The following is a 21884-nucleotide window of genomic DNA, read 5'->3' as shown; positions in this document are numbered from 1 at the left end:
GGTGTACAGAGGGGTTACAGTTACGCAAGTCTGATAATGAGTACATTTCTTTATGGACAGGGTCATCCCCTCCTTCATTTTTCTCCCAGTTTTTCCCTCCCCCCAGTTGTATAGTTCATTTCCAACAATGTCTAGTGAGTATCACTGTTGAATTAGTTCACCCTTTGTCCCACTATTTCTGTGCTTCCCTTTCCCCTCCCCAAATCAGATAAATTTATATACATGACAAAGGTACAGAAATCCAAAACATTGACAAAAGGGGAAAATGAAAACAGAAGAAAAAGAAAAAAAAGAACCACAAACAGTACAATAAAAAACCTTTTTCCATTTCTTGGAGTTCCTTTTGATGAGCCTCATTTTATATGATCATATGATCATAGCAATTGAGCCCTTGTGATCCTCTCCTAAAATTATCCTCCTTTGGTCTCACGGTGTGAATGTTTAGAGTTCTGTTTAATTTATCCTGTCCAAGTATAATCTTTTTGTCTTTTACTATCTATTGAGTTTACTTGTTATAGGCACATTCTCATTACTACAAATGAGGGAAACCATGCACCCTATGTTTCTTTGGGTCTGGATTATTTTGCTTATTAATAAATTGGGATTCCACTTCACCTCAGTTAGAATGACCATTACTAAGAAAACTAACAGATGCTGGTAGGGATGTGTCCAAAATGGAATGCTACTCCACTGTTGGTGGGAGTGTAAACTTTTCAACCACTCTGGAAAGCAGTATGGAGTTCCTCAAAAGACTTAACATAGAGCTTCTCTATGACCCAGCAATCCCACTCCTGGGCATTTATCCAAATGACCACAACCAGGCTACACTAAAGCCACTAGCACAACCATGTTCATTGCAGCATTGTTTACCATAGTTAAGACATGGAATCAACCCAGACGCCCCTGAGTTGACAAATGAATCAAGAAACTGTAGCATATATACACAATGAAATACTATGCTTCACCAGACAGAATGACATTGCCTCATTCACAATGAAATGGAAAGACTTTATTTTATTTAATGTTTAGATCTTAGGTTGTGTGTTCCTGGGAGCTTGTGGCTTAGCGAAACAGAAGTATCAGGTATGAGGAATGAAAAGTAGTGACTGCTTGTATAGCAAAGAAAGTGGCTAGAGAAGTTAGTGAGGGCACAGGAGATGCCATTGTTGATATGCCCATAAAGATCAAGTGAGCTGCCTTTGCAGCTCACTTCCAGATTGTTCAGAGAAGGGCTATTTGTCTCCTTCCTTTTACACATGCTTGTTCCTTCCATTCTACCTTTTCACATTTCTGGTGGGTTTTGGAATGGATTCATAGTGGAAGGACAGCTGATTGAGTCTTGAACATTTCCTACTACAAATAGAGAACGTGTACATCGTACTGATCATAGACATAGACCCATAAGGTTAGAAGATTACAGTTTGAGGAGAAATATAATTGGGATGCTGAGTATTCTGATGATTCTGTCATATTTTTCAACACAGGCAATGACATTTTCTCTACCTCTACTTGCCCATCTGTAAATGGGAAGAATAATATTGTCTTCTTCATTGGTAACAGCAAGGTTACCTCACAGGTATTATTTATTTCTATGGCCACTGCTGCTACCTCCAGACTTAATTGGTATTTGAGAGCAAGATGTCAGTGTTTTATGTCTCCCTGTGCTGTCATACGGCTGTGAGCACAGCCTGTGATTGACTGTAAACCAGAGTTTCAGATGGCTGCTCATTGTCATGTCCTGTGCTGCTATGTCTTGAGATGCTGATAATTTCTGTCTTTATGAGAAGAAATTTTGCAACAAGAAGTGATGTTTTCCCCTAGTAAGAGTAGTTTTTTTTTTGATATCATGTATGTAATGTAAAAGTAGGCTATAAATACAATCTTTTTCACAGATACATCTTTTTTTTTTTTTTTTCCAATCCTGGGTCTTGGACTCAGAGCCTGAGCACTTTCCCTGGCTTCTTTTTGCTCAAGGTTAGCACTCTGCCACTTAAGCTACAGCCCCACTTCTGGCCATTTTCTATATGTGTGGTCCTGGGGAATCGAACCTACGGCTTCATGTATACCAGGCAAGCACTCTTGCCACTAGGCCATATTCCCAGCCCTCACAGATACATCTTAAAAGAATAAATAAAATTACAAGAGATTTTAGTTCTCATAATTTTCTGAAATAGCATGGAATATCTTGTATTTTCTGTCTTATAATTATTTTCAATAATAATTAATAGGCTGAACTTTTAGAGCTTATTTTTTGCATGGAGAAAATATCTTTAGGGTTTATTTTGCATGATTCTAGAAAAATATGCCTATTTTCTGGATTTAGGACTTTTCTGAAAATGACTAAAACTGTGATAAGATCTAAAATACAATAGAAAAATGGGCTAGTTGCATAGAATGGTTCAACAACATTCAATTGGAAGCAATAAGAATAAAGGTGACCTTCCTGACCACAGGGCATATGCCATCATTAGCATTTCCAGAGCTCTGCAAGGCAGTGTGTAATTTTACGATGTTATGCAACTGTCAGAAAAATTTTTGATTAGCAATTCCACATCTGTTTGGGATGATGGTCCCTCCCTTTCTCTTTCAAAAAACATAATAATTCTCCATATAGCATGTTATTTTCACTCTTTGGGGGGATATATGTGACCTCTGGAGTTTGCCTTTCCCAAATGTAATGATTACTGTGTGAGCCACACTGGTTTTGTAGTATACATTGCATAGATTTGAAAGAGGTTTTGAGGAGGTGATTTTTGTACTGTGATGCTTCTTGCATTCTATTTTATTCTGAGTAGATTCTTATTGGGGGAGATTTCCTTTTGTACTAGAAAAACAGTGGGGAATGTGTTAAAAAGAATATCACTAATTTGCAGTCTACACATAAATAAATGGTTTGCTATTTTCAGGCATGGTAGAAATGAAAACAACTATCATTCAATTTTATATATATTCATTTGTCTATCTTATAACTTTAAGGCCCAGAGCTTTATAATCAATGTGATATTTTGCAGTAGCTTCACAATTTTAGTAAAAAGTATAAAAAACATGGGGAAACCACTGAATAACTTTCTTATGCCATTTTTATTCTTTGGTTAACAGTGAACCTCAGGAAAACAAACAAGATACTTAGTTGCACACGGATGCTGGCATTCTAATTATGAAATGGCCATATACTTGAGATTGATTCCTTACTGGGACCTCCAACCCTCTTCTCTCTTCTCTGTGTTGTACTTCAAGTCTGTCTTGACTCAGTTCTTTCTTTTTTGTATCCCTTCTTGATTGCCTCAGTTAAGATCCTTTGCTTTTTTTTTTCTTTTTAATCTTACCTACTTGCTTCTAATGTCTTTGTGTCTCACTTTTTCCCTGAATACAACCCAATTTTATACACTAGAGATGATGATAATAATAACAATAGATATGGCCAAATCCAGTCCTGATTATTTAATCCCATGCTGAAATGTCTGCTGAATTTGCTGCCTTTGTATCCTTTCAGGCTTTAAAATATTGCAAGGCCTCCAGCTTCACCCCATCCCACTTCCCTGGGGCTGGCTGACCTCTTCATATGTTCTCAGCAACCTTGGGGTCCTAGCGCTTTCCCAGCATGGGGGCTCAATCCCTACTTGTTTTACTCTTCACATTGTTGTGAGCTTATTTCTTCAAGGTACCAAAGCTCTGTGCTGAGGTATTTAGCACAGTATAAGTTACTCAGTATACGTATAAGATACTCAGTATTAGTTGATGACAAAGCAAAAAATGTCAGCAGAGTGAATTTCTCAAAGAATGAATTAACTTTGACAAACAGAGGTAATTTTGAAGCAAAGCTGACCATATAGGTGAGAACACATGAAAAAAGGCTATCAAAGCCATTGACAAGCCAGCAGTGTGTGTGTATGTATGTGCGCTGTGCGTATGTGTATGTGCATGTGCATGCACGCATGTGTTTGTATGCCCTCTGGTGCAGGGGGCATATTGGGCTCCAGGTGAGGTAATGCCATTCTGACTTGGTAGACGTTTGTCTTTGAATAATGATCATCAGCAGTGATTGAGTTGGCTTCTGTTTTGTCAGCATTGTAGGGTGGGATACATAGATAATTGCAAGGCAAGGATGAAATCAGATTTTGGTATTGACTCCTGAAGATACCCATGTGTGTTTGCTAATGGTTGCTTCAGGGTTCTAGCTTCTAAGTGAAATAATAATAGTAGAAAAAAAACCTTTTTGGTGCTACAGATATTTCATTACTGATGAGACTGGGATGTGCTTGTCAGAGTCACTAGAGAACCTTCACCATCCTTTGCGTTTTGTGGCTGTAAGACATGATGCTTTGTGTAGTTAATAATCTAGTTCACAGAAGTGGAAGAGTGTTTTCTACATAAAAAAATATTGTTTATACTTGGGTGGTTTTGATTTCGGAAAGTTCTTTTGAAAGCAACTTCACCTTTTCAGTTGCTAAATAATACAGAGTTCTCTATATGTTTATTAAGAACATCACACATTTCCCAGTGACCAATGACATAGTTGAGTAACTTCAATCTTCTTGAAAGCTTTCCATTTGTCAGTTCCCTTTCAGCCTAGCTCATTCCATCCCAATCTTAGTTTACATAGGTCCTTCCTTTCTGCTTGAACACTTTCCTTCCTATTCTTCAAGATGTTGTCTTTTTAAGGGAAATGTTCTCAGCTTCCTTAAACATTGCCCCATTATGACATGAAGTTTAATAGGTTAAGAGCACATAGTTCTCTTTTTGCTCTTCCAGTTATTTTGTCACAAACAACCCCATCCCACAGATAGTTTTAGAGGAGACTTAAAGGAAATTTTTAGGTTGACTGTAATAGACACAGAAAATGACAAAGTAGAATCCCCTTTCTACTAGGTAAAGAGAGGAATTAGGTTAGTAATATGCATACTGCTTTTCATCTGTAGGCAGCAGTTTAACTCCACTGTACTGTATTGTACATATTGGAGCTTTTGGTTAGCCTCTTGCCTTCTGAGGTGACATGGCCTATTGACTGTACTGTTGTTCTACTGGCAAAGTATAATATCCAAGCATATGCTTTTATTTTTTATTTGCGTTCATTTGTTTTTGCTTTCCCATCCAGGTCATAGTATGATACCATGTTTTGGTAAACACATTGTTTTGCTAGAATTTGATACCTTTCTGTGAACTAGAAAGCCAGTGAAAAGATCATAGGCCAGTGTACTTGGTGATATTAAGTGTTTTTGAAAAATTAAAAATACATAATGGCTCTAGAAATAACCTTGATGTCTGCTAACTAGATTAAGATGAAATAGGTGTTTTTAAAATTAGTATGACTACTCTTAAAAAATCTTGGAGCTGGGCACTCGTGGCTCACACCTGTAATCCTAGCTACTAGCGAGGCTGAGTTCTGAGGATCATGGTTGAAAGCCAACCCAGGCATGAAACTCTGTGAGACTCTTGTCTCCAATTAATCACAGAAAAAGCCGGAAGTGGCACTTGAGGCTCTAGTGGTGGAGAGCTAGCTAGCCTTAGGGACAGCGCCCAGAACCAACAACCACCACCACCACCCAACTTGGACATGTTAAACCTCCTCCCTCCCTCACCCCCATTTTGCCAGATGGATACTAGTTTTGTACTTACTGTGATATTGTGTATAAAAATGTTGACATTACAATCCTTTCTGTCTTTAATGTGACAGCAAGAGTCCCAAGTATAAGAAAAAGTAATTAATTATATTACATTGAAGTTACTTAATTGGTCTTTGCCTAACAGCTGCTTCCTATTCAGGATACTGAACATAAAATCCTGGTCTGTCTTTGTGCTATCATAAATTTTAAATGTGAACCATTCTTCTTTTTAAGTATCATATGATATTTCTGTTTTCAATTTGTTGGTATGGAAGCAAAGCTCAACTTTGCTTGAGCTTGCTCTTGTGGTTGACTGCAAGGACCTTCTTCTGGACTTTTCCCTGCTTTCTATGTTACTATGATATTTAATATTGTTGGCATGCAGGAAAGGAGAGAACTTGGTTTGATTTGTCATTTGTGAGCTCCTTTTTATTTCCATAGTGTATTGGAGAAATGAAGAAATGGTTCAAAATTAAGCAGGGGGATTTAAAAATTATTTTATATCAGCAGTCAGCTTAATACATTTCAGTTCACAATGTTCATTAAATATCCACAGAACTATGTGGAAAAAGAATAGTTAAAGACTTAAGTTTTTTTTTTTTAATTTTTTTTCCTGGTTAGTTGTGCTTGAACTCAGGACCTGGGCACTGTCCCTAGCCTCTTTATGCCCAAGGCCAGTGCTCTACCACTTGAGCCACAGTGCCACTTCTGGTTTTTGAGTGGTTTATGTGAGTCTCATGGGGATTTTTCTGCCCAGGCTGACTTTGAACTGTGATCCTCAGATCTTAGCTTCCTGGCTAGTTAGGATTACAGGCGTGAGCCACTGGCTCTTGGCCCAAGACTTGTTTTTTTTTTTTTTTTTTTTTTTTGTGGCCAGTCCTGAGGCTTGGACTCTGGGCCTGAGCACTGTCCCTGGCTTCTTTTTGCTCAAGGCTAGCACTCTGCCGCTTGCGCCACAGCGCCCCTTCTGGCCATTTTCTGTATATGTGGTGCTGGGGAATTGAACCCAGGGCCTCATGTATGTGAGGCAAGCACTCTTGCCACTAGGCCATAACCCCAGCCCCTGAGACTTGGTTTTAAATGTAATTTATTGGAAGTTCTTTGAAAGCAAGACTGCATTGGCACCTTCCCTACCTCCCTTTACACTTTTTTACTTGTCATGCTCCATACATTGTCTTTTTAAGGAAAACTTCCTTAGCTTGAAGGGCAAAATGTTAAGAGATCATAGTGCTTATATACTAGGGGATAGTGATAACAGACTTGAGATGGAGATTTGAGGTGGGAAGACCATTTATTTGATTTGGGCCTTTGTTAGAAGGTATTAATCACCTTTCTGTTATTATAACAAACTATGTGAATGTTAAACTTAGGAAGTGTTGTGTTTTTACTCATGATTCTGTTGGATCAGCCCATGGCCCCTTGGCCCCCTTGCTTTGTGCCAGGTGGCACATTGTGGTGGTAGAGCAGAACCGCCCACCTCAGGACTAGGCAGCCACAGAGTGAAAAGGAAGACTCCTTCAAGGCTCGTCGGCACCCTGAAGGCCTCCTTCTAGGCTCTACTTGCTGAAGGTCCCATCACCTCCTGCTAGTACCACTCTGGGGACCCAGGCCCCCACTCCCTATGGGAGGAATCTTTTAGAAGAAATTCACCATTCCAGCTGTAACTGAGGAGTTTTCGTGGACCAGCCTGAGCTGACTTTCTAGAAGGTAGCAGCCATGGTTTTTGAAATGCCCAATGTGGATCCTAGAATTAAGAATCTATGGTTAGGACTCAGATTCCCAAGGTTATCTTGCTGTTTGTTCATGCTTCATGGAGATGACTGGTTTGGGCCAGGAATACTGGCTTAGTATCTTTGCAGTGTATTCCCCAGGCTGCCCCACTGAGTTTCCCTTTTCAGTCTGAGCCTCCTCCTCCTCCTCCTCCTCCTCCTCCTCCTCCTCCTCCCCCTCCTCCTCCTCCTCCCCCTCCTCCTCCCCCCCCTCCTCCTCCTCCTCCTCCTCCTCCTCCTCCTCCTCCTCCTCCTCCTCCCCCTCCTCCTCCTCCCCCTCCTCCTCCCCCTCCTCCTCCCCCTCCTCCTCCCCCTCCTCCTCCTCCTCCCCCTCCTCCCCCTCCTCCTCCCCCTCCCCCTCCTCCTCCCCCTCCTCCTCCCCCTCCTCCCCCTCCCCTCCCCCCTCCCCCTCCCCCTCCCCCTCCCCTCCCCCTCCCCCTCCCCCTCCCCCTCCCCCTCCTCCCTCTCCCCCCCCTCTGCCCACGCCTTGCACCCTAGTTGTGTTCCAGATGAGAAAGTTGGCCATAGGATTTTGTTTTGTGTTTTTCTGCCTGTGCTGGCTTTGATCTGTGATCCTCAGATCTTACCCTTCTGAGTAGCTAGGATTATAGGCAAGAGCCACCTGTGTCCAGCTTGTTGATTATTTTTATGACAACTGAGAAATTTCTCATGCCGCTTTATTTTGATTTGTAGTGAAGGGAGGAACAGAAGTGTGCTTTGGTGCTACTGAGAGGGTTCACCAAATGCATGGCATGAGTGTTTGCCTGGCTCACCAGTCACCTGCAGCTTATTCCAAGCCAGAGGTAACAAGGACTGCAGTAACTTGCCCTGGTCATGGTTGAGTGCTTCCCTCAGACCCTTGGAGCATGTAAAGGGGGGGAGGGTGTGTGTGTTAGACATCCAGCTCATGTTATAAGACAAGGCAAGACTTGAGAATCAGAGGGTAAGCTGATTTTGTATGCATCTTAAACAAAGGCTTCTTAGTGTATTTTTTAATGTTAGACTTTCTAATATGAGAATTTTCTAATAGGAGAATTAATAGAAGTCTGACTTCAGTTAAAATTTTTCTTCTGAATAGGGCTATGGATGCCTATGTGTTAATTTCAGACAATATTCTTCAAATGATTTTATAGCCTTTATTGTCCCTCTTAAATATTCATTTAAACACATTTGTGAGGAAAGTATTCCTTATCTGCATATTTTAACATGGAAGCAGTCTGACTTGACCATTAATTTTTTTCTAATGTAACAAAGCTGTGAAATTACTATGGCTCCTAATATTTAAAGTTAAAAGTGATTTTTGTTACATTGATGATAACAAGGAAGCTCTTTTCCAGAGCCTCTTGCTGAAATGAGTTTTTTCTATAATTACTAAAATATTGCTCCAATGCAGCATTGTTCTTGCAGCAATTTTATATCTTCTTGTATGGTTTTAGAATGAAATATGAAACCTGTAACATTGTTTCACTACATAAAGTCTGTGTTGCTAACAACCAAGCTCTGAACACAGAGCCTAGCCAACTCTCATGCAGTGTCGCCCTACTTCAGTCTGTAGATGTTATTCCTCTCATGGTGTATGTGGTCACACCCCTCTAGTCCTACCAATTTGGCCTGCATAGTACTTGCTGTCCTGATGTGGGGCCCCTAGACATAGCTAGAGGTTCCAGCTGCTGTGAGCAGCAGAGCTCAGGGACATAGGATGTTTCAACTAAGATGAAAGTTTGAATTATCTTTGGTGAACTTTTAAAACAAAGACTCCACAGCCCACAGAGATTTATCACAGGACTATTCCTCTTCAGAGAAAAATTGGTTAATTAGTAGTTTATGGCCCCAAAGCATCAGAATGAACGTCAAGTTTGAGTGTAATGTTACAGGTTTCTACAGAGTGTTGTAGGGTACTGGAACCTTGCTGTCTGCTGTGGGGGGGCTCGGATGCAGGGCAGCATTTCCTGTATACTGGAGACTGGGTGCCGTGGGGGGAGGATGGGGATGCAGACCTCACTCCCAATTCCGTCAGCATTTGGAATCTTGTTTTGATGGAGGTGGTAGCAACTACAGTATTTCCTGCTTATGTATTCATTGAAGGCTATTTTTTTTTTTATCACATTTGCAGGTGTTTGTTTTTTTTTTTTTGTGGCTGGTCCTTTGCTAAGATTTAGATAAATATTCGCTGGCTGTGTGCATAGAGAATTATTTCAAATTTGTTATTTTCTATATACCTTGAAGAACAGTTCTATAGGGTAAGAGCTATTATCGTCCCTGGGATAGAGGGATAATAATAGAGGGTTAAAAGAGGAACAAGATTCCAGCTCATCCCAAGAAGACAAACAGTAACAGATGCTGGCAAGGATGTGGACAAAAGGGGACCCTAATACACCCTTAGTAGGAATGCAAACTTGTTCAACCACCCTAGAAAGCAGTGTGGAGGTTCCTCAAAAAACTAAGCTGTGATCCAGCAGTTCCACACCTGGGTATTTATACAGAAGAGTGCTAACCAATGGAATTAGCCCAGATCCCCTCAATAGACAAATGGATCAAGAAAATGTGGCATAGATACATAATGGAATCAATTAGAGTAGATCGTTTGTGAAGAAATGGAAAGACTTGGAAAAAGTTAAGTGAATTAAGTCAGGCCCATAGAGACAAATGTTTTCCCTCATAGGTGGAAGCTAGAATTAGTTTATAAACATATAAGTAAATATGTTGTGTGATATGCAAGTGTTTATAAGTATATTAACTGAAATATGGTAGATTCGAGGAAAAAAGTCAAAGTCAAAGTTCAACAAAATAAATACCAGGAAACAGGTACTGGAAAGGGATGGGAAGGGATCAAGGGAGAGGGGTGAATGAATGAAGAGGAGAATGCAGTAAAGAATTAAATATGTATCCTAAAAAATTAAGAAAGATGAGGGAAAGGGTGGGTTGAGAGGGATGGATGAGAATTTTGAAAGGGGTGACATTAAGATGCATTGTATTCATAAACTGTGAATTAGGTCTCTGACCTCAAAGTCCATGTTCTCAGTTCTAGAAAGCACAGAGACATTCAAAAAGATCCTACATTCACACCTCTTTTTTTGCCCTGCCTCTTCCTCCCAAAAGGTGGGCAGCATCTTCATTCTGGTAATACTTTGTCTGAATTCACTATACTAATTTTCTCATTCATAGTCCAAGGAAGGCAATATTGTACATTTGATGTAGTAGACTAAGTAAGCTTGTATTACTTCTAATATCTCTAAGTATCTCTGAACCTTCAATTCAGACTAAAGCTACTGTCTACAATACATGCAAATATGTCATTGTTTTACTATGGTAATATATTCTGTAACTTCTTTGAACTGATTATTCAGCTTAAAAACTATGTTTATTATATGTAAACAAAAATACAGGTAAAAATTCATTTGTGTTCTTGGACATCAGTGCCTTAATCATTGGGGTGACATTTATGTGTATATTAGTATGCACATAGCATGTATGATTTTTTTTTTTTTTATCCATCACAGGGCTTGAACTCTGGGCCTCTGTGCTGGCCCTAAGCTTTTTCACTCAAGCCCAGCGGCTCTACCACTTGGAGTGGAGGAGCCACAGTACCACTCCTGGTTTTCTGGTGTTTAATTGGACATAAGAGTCTTACAGACTTTTCTGCGTGGTCTGGCTTTGAACCATGATCTTCAGATCACAGCCTACTGAGTAGCTAGGCTTACAGGCATGAGCAACCAGCACTTGACTGCTATTTTCTTTTAAAAATCATGCATTGGGGGGCTGGGGATATGGCCTAGCGGCGAGAGAGCTTGCCTCGTATACATGAGGCCCTGGGTTCGATTCCCCAGCACCACATATACAGAAAACGGCCAGAAGGGGCGCTGTGGCTCAAGTGGTAGAGTGCTAGCCTTGAGCAAAAAGGAAGCCAGGGACAGTGCTTAGGCCCTGAGTCCAAGGCCCAGGACTGCCCCCCCCCCAAAAAAAAAATCATGCATTGGGTTGGGAATATGGCCTAGTGGTAAAATGCTTGTCTCATATACATGAAGCCCTGGGTTCGATTCCTCAACACCACATACACAGAAAAAGCTGGAAGTGGCGCTGTGGCTCAAGTTGGTAGAGTTCTAACCTTGAGCAAAAAGAAGCCAGGGACAGTGCTCAGGCCCTGAGTTCAAGCCCCAGGACTGGCAAACAACAACAACAACAACAACAACAACAAAAATCATGCATTATTCAGTTGCATGAAAATGTGAAAAATTAATTAATCAGAAACTTGTTAAGTTATTTACAGTTTATTTTCACTGTAGGGAACGTCAGTACATATTATATATATATATACACATATATCTGTAATTACAAACATTGAAGTAGCTTGAACATAGGATAAATCAATAGAAATAAAATTGTAGAGGTAGTTTTTGCATTTGTTAGGTATACTATCAAATTACCTTCCTAGATTTATTGTATTGGTTTTCATTTTATATGAGAGTACTATTTTTTATAACAGCAACAGTTTATGTTATGTGAGTAAAACCCTTTTGTAATTTAACTTTTTATTTCTTTAAGTTTTGTTTCTTGTGGAATTTAAATCTTGAAAATATTTGTGGTAAAGCCATTAGATTTTGGGCCCTTCCCTCTGTGATAATTCTAAATAGACCTAAACATTCTCTTGGGCTTTAAAAAGCAGAGACATTTTGTCCTTTTCTATCTGATGACATATACTATATGGGGAGAATGCTACACATTCTTGATGCTCTAGTCGTTACAGTCACTTAATGACAGCATTTTGTCTTACTGTTCCTTAAGGCTTTCAAGTCTAGAATTACATTGACCAAAGGTCTTTTTCTTTGTTAGAGAAACATCCTCTTGTTTCTGGAATTTGATGAGAGGATATTGGACATTTCTGAGATGACTCTGTGACTTGTGTAGGAAACCCAGGGCAGGCCTTACACCACTCACAACTTCCTTTATATTCAACTGCTTTGAATTTCAGTAGTTCTTGTGGTTTTGTGGTTGAATGTTTAAGCTTTGTGATTTGGAGTGATAGCAAGTTATAGTCAACATTCAGATTTTTAACTTTGTTGTCTTTGTAATCTTTAGTAATATGCAGTTATGTTTAGTGCCTTTTTTCTTGGCTGATGTAATAGCAGCTGTGCCTCCTCATTATTGTTATTATTACTATTATTATTTGCCTCATAAAATGTTCTTTCCTTTTATGAGTAGTTCTTTCCAAATTTCTTTCTCTCTTTGGCTGTTGGTAGAAGTGTCTGTGAACATAGAGGTTAAAAAAAAAGGAAAAACCTTACTCTGTTTATTGTCTTCCTAGAAGAGAGTATAACAAGAGAGGAAAAGAACAACTGTGCTGTTTCATCCCTATTCCCCTAAAGATGTTGGAGTATTCATTATGATGAAAACATGTACAGTTTTAATTCAAAAGTAATGTTTGTAATGGAGTCTGTCCCTCCCCTCCCCACAAGGGAGGGGATTCCTGGTTCTTCCAAGAGTCCACCACTCAGTCTCCAGCAAAAAGATGATAAAAGGATGGATTTATTGGGGAAGTAAAAAGCGAACCGACCAGGTTCAGGGGTGAAAAGAAAGCCTTGGGAGGAAAAATCTTTTAATTTAATAAAAATCAAACACTATTAATCCTAGGTAGTATTCTCTCATTGTAGTGAATCTGTGGCATTCACATAACAGAAAAAAATGCATAACTGACTTAGCATCAAAAATGTTCTTTCGCGAAGAAGTTTACATTTTTAGGAGTTGTTTTGAAGGTGCAAGTACTGCTTTTAAGTGCAGCAGCAAGTCATTTCAACTTACTGCCTTTAAGATCTGAGTGAATCCTGTCACTGAGGAAGGACTGTGTGAACTAGCATTGCCATCCTTGGTTGGAGATTCTTGGTTTTCATCCTGAAAATGTGGGACGGTGTTTGGTGCTCCACTCCTCCTTTGTTGCTTAGTCCTCTGTTGGCTCATTTCTGTACCCAGGGCTGTATTGAAGCAACACCACAAGTAGAGTTTACAGCCTGAATGTTGAACACAATATCATTTTCTGTTTGACATCGCTGAGGCATGTGGCGTTGCCTGCTCCTCTCATGAAACCTTTCTTCCATGACTTTGAAGATGTCTTTATTGCCTTGTTTCTACTCTACTGCTTCTTACCTAGTGGCCTCCCCCTGAGCATTATCTTGTTGATCTCTCATTCTTTTTCACATTGTTCTCTGGACTGTTACTATCCTCTTGTTAAGATTTAGCTATTAACCAGAGAGTCCTCATAGCTATTGCAGACTACACTCAGGGGAACTGCGTAGTATTTACTACCCTCCCTCATCTCATCATCCAAACTTAAATAGCTTGCGTGATTATCTTGTATGTCTTTTACTTTATTTTTTATATTTAATTTCTTCAGTCTACAAAGCTTTGGATCTCTGTTAACATTTTAAACATTTCCTTTTTAAGAATAAGAATCTAGCTGTTACCCTTAACATTGTGCTTTCTCTATAAAACTAATGCTTTGCCATTAAAAAATAAGAACAATATCTAAAGAAAAATGTTATTATATTAGAGAGATGTTGCTATTAAGTAGGCAATACTTCATCTAAATTTGATGAAATTAAAATATTGAATTATCTCAATTTTCTTACAATCTTAATTGTGTGATGTAAGAATGTCTCCAGTTCTTTTCCAGTGAGTGAGGACAGTTCTCTAATTTTATATTGAAAAGAGAAGGAACAGTTGACTTTATATACATATGTTGTGATTACATGCAGTTTTTAGGACTATATTCTGGAAAACAAACTAGTTATACGTATAAATATTTGTAAAAATATATTATAAAAAGTAATGTTATTTATACCTAAATTTGCACTGGTGATAGGGATGAAGGAGATAGCCAGCATTTTCTGTTAGAAATGTTGACACTTTTCTTGAAAAATCAGTTTATTGTTGAAGCAAAGTGAGTTGCAATTTTAGGACACTCAGCATTTATATGCTTTTCTGCAAAATCATTACAAATAAAAAAGGAATGATTTTTCTCACAGCTGAAATTGGGAGGAAAAATGGATCTGTTTTTAGATTCTTGTAGAAACAAGTGCTTGAAAAGTCTTTAAGAGGAGAGAAAATCCAGATACTCATCCTCAGCAGGAGGGAGATTTTGCTGAGGGTGAAGCTATTACCAACTGGCCTAAGCAGTCAGCATGTCCAGACTTCAGAATGACCTCACCACAGTAGTAACTTCCTTTTCATTTAGAATCAATTTATTTTGAATGGTTAAATTATCCAGCGGTGTCCCACAATACAGCAGCCCCACGTGTGTGCACACATACTATAGTGAACTCCTGAGACTGTTGTGAGGAGCTTTGTCTTTATAATTCAGGCTTCTGTTGAGGATTGATTTTGTTCTCTGTTTGACGAATCTTGACTTTCTAGTTCCATGGTTGTCATCTCAGTTGTTTAACGATTTATTTTTCTTGTTCAGAAAATCGGGTTTTCCAACTCACATGGCTATCACTTGTATTGAAGTCAGGGTCAAAAATCTTTTAATTTTATTGACGGAACTGGTATTATAACCTGAGGGTCTTCTGCTGTGTATTTAAATTCTGTCATATTGCCTAAAAATAGTCATATTGTAGCTTCTAGTCCAGCAGATACTTTTATTAAATCCTTTGGCTGTGTCTAGTTTACTTTTCCTTGGGAGAAATATAACAGAATTTCACCGGCATCATGATCGCAAATAGATTGTTACCATGGCAACCTGACAGTTTTTAATATTAGAACTTTCTTGTTGAAGGAAAATTTATAACATTAGAGACCTTCCTTTGGCTGTGAAAACTTTATACTGTCTCTTTTAGTTGGAATTACACTGTGTCCAATCAGAGGACTGTTATCTGTTACTAAGAAAACAATTAGTTTAAACACTTGATCATTAATTCCTCAGCTACTATGTTAAGGAGACCTTTGCTTTCTCAGGTGAACGCTCTTCGGGTAGGTATTTTATGCTGTTCAGTACTTGGTGAGGTCTACAAGAGACACTAATTGAGAGAGTCATACTTATGTCTCTGTTATCATAGAGCTTTGCCATCTTCTACCTGCATGGAGTCTTAGAACATTAGTCAAGTTCCCTGACATTGGCTTTATAAATTCTAAGTAGGAAGAGTAATTTTTATCTTTATTTTATGCACTGGTTTTTAATAAAGAGATACATACAATATTATTGCTTTTTATTCACAGAGAATATTAAGTTAACATTCATGCTGCCCTATGAAGTAGGTATAGTGTTTTCAGTTTAAATATGAAGCAGTTTATGGGTAGAGAACTCAGTTAGTTTGAAACATCACAGCTGTTAAGGGGATAGGTGGATCTGTCTGTTTCTCTTTCCATTGTACCCACTCCCCCCATTCTTGCTGCCGACTACCAAACTCCATAATTCCAGGAGTCAGTCATCTGTTCTCAGTAAGTCTGGTGATTTGTAGATAAATTGAGTCTGGTCTAGTCAAGAAATTAGAAATTTTTAGGAAGATTCTCTAATAGGGTAGGCTTTATCATTATTTTTTAACATTCATTCACTAGGCCTTCACAAGACTTTACTGTCTGCTATGAACTTTGCTGTAGAGAAACGAGGGAGTCAGCTTTTGCAGCCACTGACCTGGATGAATGCCATATAACCAGATCTTTGGGAGATAAATGAACTCTACCAAGTATATATAATATTTTATTAGAGTTTTATACAGAGAGAGCTGAGTTATTGAAATCTAGGGATTATTCCATTCTTTGACCATTTATTAAAACAGTAATGCATTTGCTATAGGTACATTAGCAGATGCCAACTCCAGGCCAAATTATTATTTGTTGTATTCCTTCAATGCCAGTTACCACGTGGCCATTAAGCTAACCACTTAACTTATATTTAGTCTGTTCTTGGTGTAAAAAGGTGTATATATCTGTTGGTTCATTTCCTCCAGTAGATGGAGTTTCTGTACTGCATGGATTCATACTGGACTTGGAGTATACGGGAGGGCCTTGACCCCAGTCCTCAGGTCTCTGGGAAAGCTGTGGGATGGACAGGACCTCTTAGCTAATTTTGGAGGAGAGTTATCAGGCGGGGAGGGTACCATATGCCAAGTCAGTTATAAAAGATGTTGCTTTTGGGGAGCTGCCAAGTAGTTCAATATGGCTAGGAGCTGGGAAATGAGTAACAAGGCTAACGAGAGGCAGGAGCAAGAGGGTGGAGTTTATTTTGGAGGAGAGCCTCTTAAGAATTTTCACATTGACAAGAGATGAGGTTTGTTACGTGAGACTAGCAGGTTAAAAATTCCTTTTGGCTTCAGTTTGTATGCAAACACAGTGGAGACCAGATGACTGTACAGCCATGAAGTGATATGGTCCTACCCTAGGGTAGCAGTGGTACTGAGGGGAGTGAGGAGGACATGGGAAGATTTAACAGGTAGAATCATGAGGTGGTGGAAAGGCAAGAGTCATAGGGTGCCCTGCTTCTCACTTGGTGCCTTGCAGAGTGACTGGCAGAGCCTTCCAGAGAGGTCCGGAATATGGCAAGAGGAGCTGACCTGAGGGCTACGAGGAAAGAGAAAGGGAGGCATTTGTATGCCCTGCACCTGGTTTTGGACATGTTGATTATGAGATACCTGGGGGGCACCCACGTGGTTGTATTCAGAGGAGGCTGGTGGGGACTGAGACTGCAGAGAACCATTTGAGCAGGAAATTGAGAATTCAGATGAATATAGATGACAGCTGATGTTGTGGGGGTGGAAATAGTTAGGGAGACAGGGTGAAAAAGAAGACGGCGGGAGCATAGATGTCATCATTTGGAGGAGGAATGCTGAGAAAGAGAAGAAAGCAAGGATGATTGCAAGAGTGAAGTAGGAGGAAAACCTAGAGGGAAACTCCTTATAGAAACCGAGGAAGGAAACACAGAGCACTGAGTAGTGTCTGTGGACCTAGACGGTAGGCGTTCTGTGGTGAGCACTGCTGGAGCTCTGGGGATTAATGGAGGCAGGATCTTTTTAGACCCTTGACTGTAGCGAAGGAAGGGGCAACATTGTCAGGAAGCATGGGCAAGTTATGGAATCGCAACCCCTTTGTACAACTCCTTAACAATAACAATAAAAAAAGAGAAATTTGGAAGTAGAAGGAAAGGATGGTGGCGACTAAGAGGATATAGAGCTTTGAGTTCAGCTAGTTTGCTTTGAAGAGATTTGAGTAGGCAAGCCAGTAAGGAAGTTTAAAGGGGAGTGAGAGGTTCCTAATGATAAAGCAGGAACCCCCAGTGACAGCTGAGGAACTGAGTCCCAGAGTAGAAGCCTTTCTTCTTCTTCTGTGGGCTCTCCTTAGCATAGGAAACAGTTTCTGGGGTCATTCCACCAAGAGGAAAGCCTTGCTCACTCTGGGTCCTCAGGAGATGTGGGTTTGCTCTCACACGCCCTATGCTACATACAGGCTGGTCTTTTAGTTTATTTTGTAACTTAAAATATGTTTATTGTTGTTATAAAGGTGATATACACAGGGGTTACAGTTATCTAAGTCAGGTAAAAAGAATATTCCTTTTTATTTTTTGTCAGTCATCGAGCACTGTCCCTGAGTTCTTTTGCTCAAGGTTAACACTTTACTGCTTTGAGCCACAGCTCCACTTCCAAGAGTACATTTCTTTTGGGACAACATCACCCCTTCCCTTCATTTCTCCCAGTTTCCCCCTCCTGTCCCCATGCACAAGTCGTATAGTTCATTCTCAACATGGTGTCCAGTGAGTACCACTGCCGCATTGGTCCACCCTTTGTCCCTCCATTCCTGTGCCTCCCCACACTCTCCCAAAGACAATAAATGAATGCACTAGACAAAAAGGAAAAGAAAACGAGTGTTTACAGAAGTGAGCTCTAGGAAATGGAAACGAGGTTTTTTTCTTTGTTGCTCTTTGCATTTTCTTTTTGGTCTTCTGGTTTTTTTTTTTTTTTTTGGCCAGTCCTGGGCCTTGGACTCAGGGCCTGAGCACTGTCCCTGGCTTCTTCCCGCTCAAGGCTAGCACTCTGCCACTTGAGCCACAGCGCCGCTTCTGGCCGTTTTCTGTATATGTGGTGCTGGGGAATCGAACCTAGGGCCTCGTGTATCCGAGGCAGGCACTCTTGCCACTAGGCTATATCCCCAGCCCTGGTCTTCTGGTTTTTAACTTGCCCTCTGGCAAAGGCTCACTGTGAGTCACAGCTTTACAGGAAGTGCAGTGGAGTGTGCTGATAGTAAAGCAGCCGCTAGAGCCTCCTGGTGCTCCAGGGTTCCAGCGCCCCGGAAGTACAGGGCACGCACAGAGGAGGTCCAGGAAGTTCATGACTTGTGGAATAAACTGCAAAACTCCACACAGTCCAGAAAGTACCGGTGATGCTGGGTGCCAGGGTGAGGCCATCCACTAGGTGGAGGACCTGGAACTTTCTGTAGGGTGATGTGATATAGTTTAAGGGTTTTAGAGCACTGGTTCGGTGAAAAGCTGCCAACCGGTCTTAGTTTTGGAAAAGTGCCATATGTGATCTAGGTTCTCTTTTTAAATAGCGCTATGCTTTATTATTTATTATTTTGTGTTTTGTTTTTGGAGGTGATTGAACCCCAGGCCTCAGGCCTGTTAAGCCAATGCTGCCACTGAGCTACACCCCCAGCTTCATATCATACCTTTATAGTACAGGTGCAATAAGAGGGACAGGTGTGGTGTTTTGGGGTTCTTATTTTACCTTCTGATCCTCCTTCATTTCATCTGTGGATTTTCACAGCGTATATTTCTGTTTTCAACCTTAACTCTAGTTCTTTTCCCTTTTGCAGTGCTGGGGATCAAACACGCCTCATTCATGCCAGGCAAATTCCATGCCACTAAGCAATACCCCCAGCTCTCAATTATAATGCCTAACATTAGCTAAAGTTATTTTTTTGAAAATGGTTGTATACTAACTACTTATGCTCCCCCCCCCCCCCCCATCTCCAGGCCTTTGTTCCACTCTGCCACTCCCTTGGTTATCCTCTATGGCCGATTCCATCTCAGAATGACCCTTTACCTTTGCATGTTCTCTCTCATGTGGTAGGTTGACAGTGCCTGCTGGTGGTGCTTTGTTCAGGAATGCTTGTAATAGGATGCCTGTTACTGTGTTTCATAGCTTACCTCAGTGTACTGTGCTGAGTGACTGGTGTTGTGGAGGGGATTTTTATTAGTTATGTATTTGTCCCTACAATGATCATCTTTAATATGTGACAGTTGCTGTAAATTTAAAGGATGGATATACTGGATGGGTTGTGGAAGCTAGAAATGATTCCTTTATTTTATACCTGAGTAATAATCAAATTCATTTTTTCCCCATGACCATTATAATTAGGTTCCTCATTCTGCAAGTTAACTGTGATAATAAATACTGGATACTTGGCATGTTTTCTCAAGTATGAAGATAAAAACTTATACTCAATGTGTAAATTATAGCTGTACACAGGCCCAGATGTATGGTTATTAGTGTTGATTAAATCAATAGGACTTCTTGTCATTTCTATTACAGATGTTCCAGAAACCGCTTAAATCACTTCTTCTGTCCTCCATAAATAAAATAAGTACATTTTAAATTCACAAATTTAAATGTAATGTAAGAAATTACTCTGTTGGAGCCTTTCTTTGAAGGTCCACATATAAATAAACAACACAACCAGTACTGAGAAAGTACGGATGTATTGGGTTTGCTTAGATGCTTCATGGTCCCTAAACATTTGGTCTAGTGTCTCTGGCTAAATGCCAGCAACAAATTACATTTTTTGTACAATTCTGAGCTTACTTTTTCCCTCCTCAGACATGCTCTACAAAATGTACTCATAAGACATCACATTTGAATTGCAAATTTGTATATGAATATTGTTTTACAAGTAGCTGGGAAAGAAACCAAAGGGGAACATTCCCCCAATTTGTTAGCAAGCTGTGTACATATTTGTAACTGATGTTCATCTTGACCATACAGCCATCAGTATTCTGTGGAATAAATCAGATCATTTTCTGAACCCACATATTTTCTATTTTACTTTAAAACTTGTTTAAGAGCTGCACATAGTTGTTCTTTCCTGTAATACCTTACTCAGTGTGCAGAGACAGGAGGACTGCAAGTTGGAGGGCAGCCTAGGCTACTACATAGCCAGAAGCCTGTCAACCTCTCTCCCAACCCTCTCAAAAGGAAACAAAACATCCCCCAAACTGCTTTGTCATTGCCAGGTAACAAATAGTGTTCTATGTTCAAACAGGGTACAGGGAATAGTTTTTATGTTGTGGAAAATGGCCTGTTGTGAAAGAGAGGCCTAACCTCAGGAGCTGCTTATTGATTATGACTTCTCTGATCTGTCCAGTAACTGGTGATAGGGGAATTGATGCTGAAGATGACAGTGTGGAAAATTAGAGTGCCTGTTTACTTCATAATAAAGCTTGATTCCCATCCTACAGCGGGGAGAGTACATCTATACATACATACACATGTATATGCACATATGTATAAACATGTATAAGCACACATATAAACAGGTTGAAAACACACACACATTTTTCCATGTTATTGTGTGACATGTGAGTTTCTTTCCTCCCTTCTTCCTTGCTAGTTGTGGTATTGCTTATTAATACTGTGAAAACAAATTCTAGGTTCATGGAGGAAAAGCATTGGTTGAAGTATTACCAAATGTTTATCTCGACCATGTAGATGAGGCTGAAATTCTCAGACTTGGAGTTGCTTGTCAGTCTGGTTTTAAGGTTGGACAGGTTACTGTTTTTACACATTCACTTCATTTACAAACAAGCTTTTAGTAATTTTGTACAGATCTTTCCAAAGCAGTTGGTAATTTAAGAAATTATCCATGGGTCTGTTTCCCAGTAGCTTTTTGTTTGTTTGTTTGTATGCTGATACTGAGGCTTGAACTCTGGGCCTGAGCCCTGTCTCTGAGGTTTTGTGCTCAAGGCTAGCTTTCTATCACTTGAGTCACACCTCTACTTTTGGCTTTTTTGGGTCCTTAATTGGAGATAAGAGTCTCATGGACTTTGTTGCCCCAGCAGGCTTCAAATTGTGATACTCAGATCTCAGCTTCCTGAGTAGCTGGATTACAGGTGTGAGCCACTGGCACCTGGCTTCCCAGTTGCTTTTGCTGGACAACTTTAAGGTGTTCTTTTGGCTACTTGAATGACAACAGAAACAGAAGTATGTATTTTCTTACATCAATAGCAAAAAATTGCCAAGAATTTATGTAACTTTGTTTATAGAGTATTTTTTGTTTTTGTTTTAATTGTTAGGGATTGTATCTGTGGCCTTACACATGCAAGGTAATTGCTCTATCACTGAGTTTACCCCCTTGTTCACAGATTTGAATGGGTGTAAAAGACTATTAGTGACAAATACAAATGATGGAATATTTTCTTGCATTTGATGGAGAATTTTGAGGCCCTTCCTTGGCTAGTTTTCTCAGTCTACAAGGCTAGTATATTTCCTTTGCTGTGTTGCTTCTTTTGTAGCCATAATTTTATCTCATCCAAACATTT

General features: G+C 39.9%; 1 protein-coding gene and 1 long non-coding RNA gene across 2 annotated transcripts in view; both read left to right on the top strand.

The window, feature by feature from the left end:
* Positions 1–21884, top strand: part of Smyd3 (SET and MYND domain containing 3) — a 442737-nt gene that overhangs the window by 123420 nt on the left and 297433 nt on the right. The window lies entirely within an intron of this gene.
* Positions 861–20366, top strand: LOC125359672. The gene is made up of 3 exons (XR_007212600.1): positions 861–874; positions 15645–15654; positions 19516–20366. It is a non-coding gene; the product is annotated as an uncharacterized LOC125359672 (long non-coding RNA).

The sequence above is a fragment of the Perognathus longimembris genome, chromosome 11 (assembly GCF_023159225.1).
Source record: "Perognathus longimembris pacificus isolate PPM17 chromosome 11, ASM2315922v1, whole genome shotgun sequence".
NCBI classification, from domain to species: Eukaryota; Metazoa; Chordata; class Mammalia; order Rodentia; family Heteromyidae; genus Perognathus; species Perognathus longimembris.
This window is presented reverse-complemented; position numbering and strand designations above follow the sequence as displayed.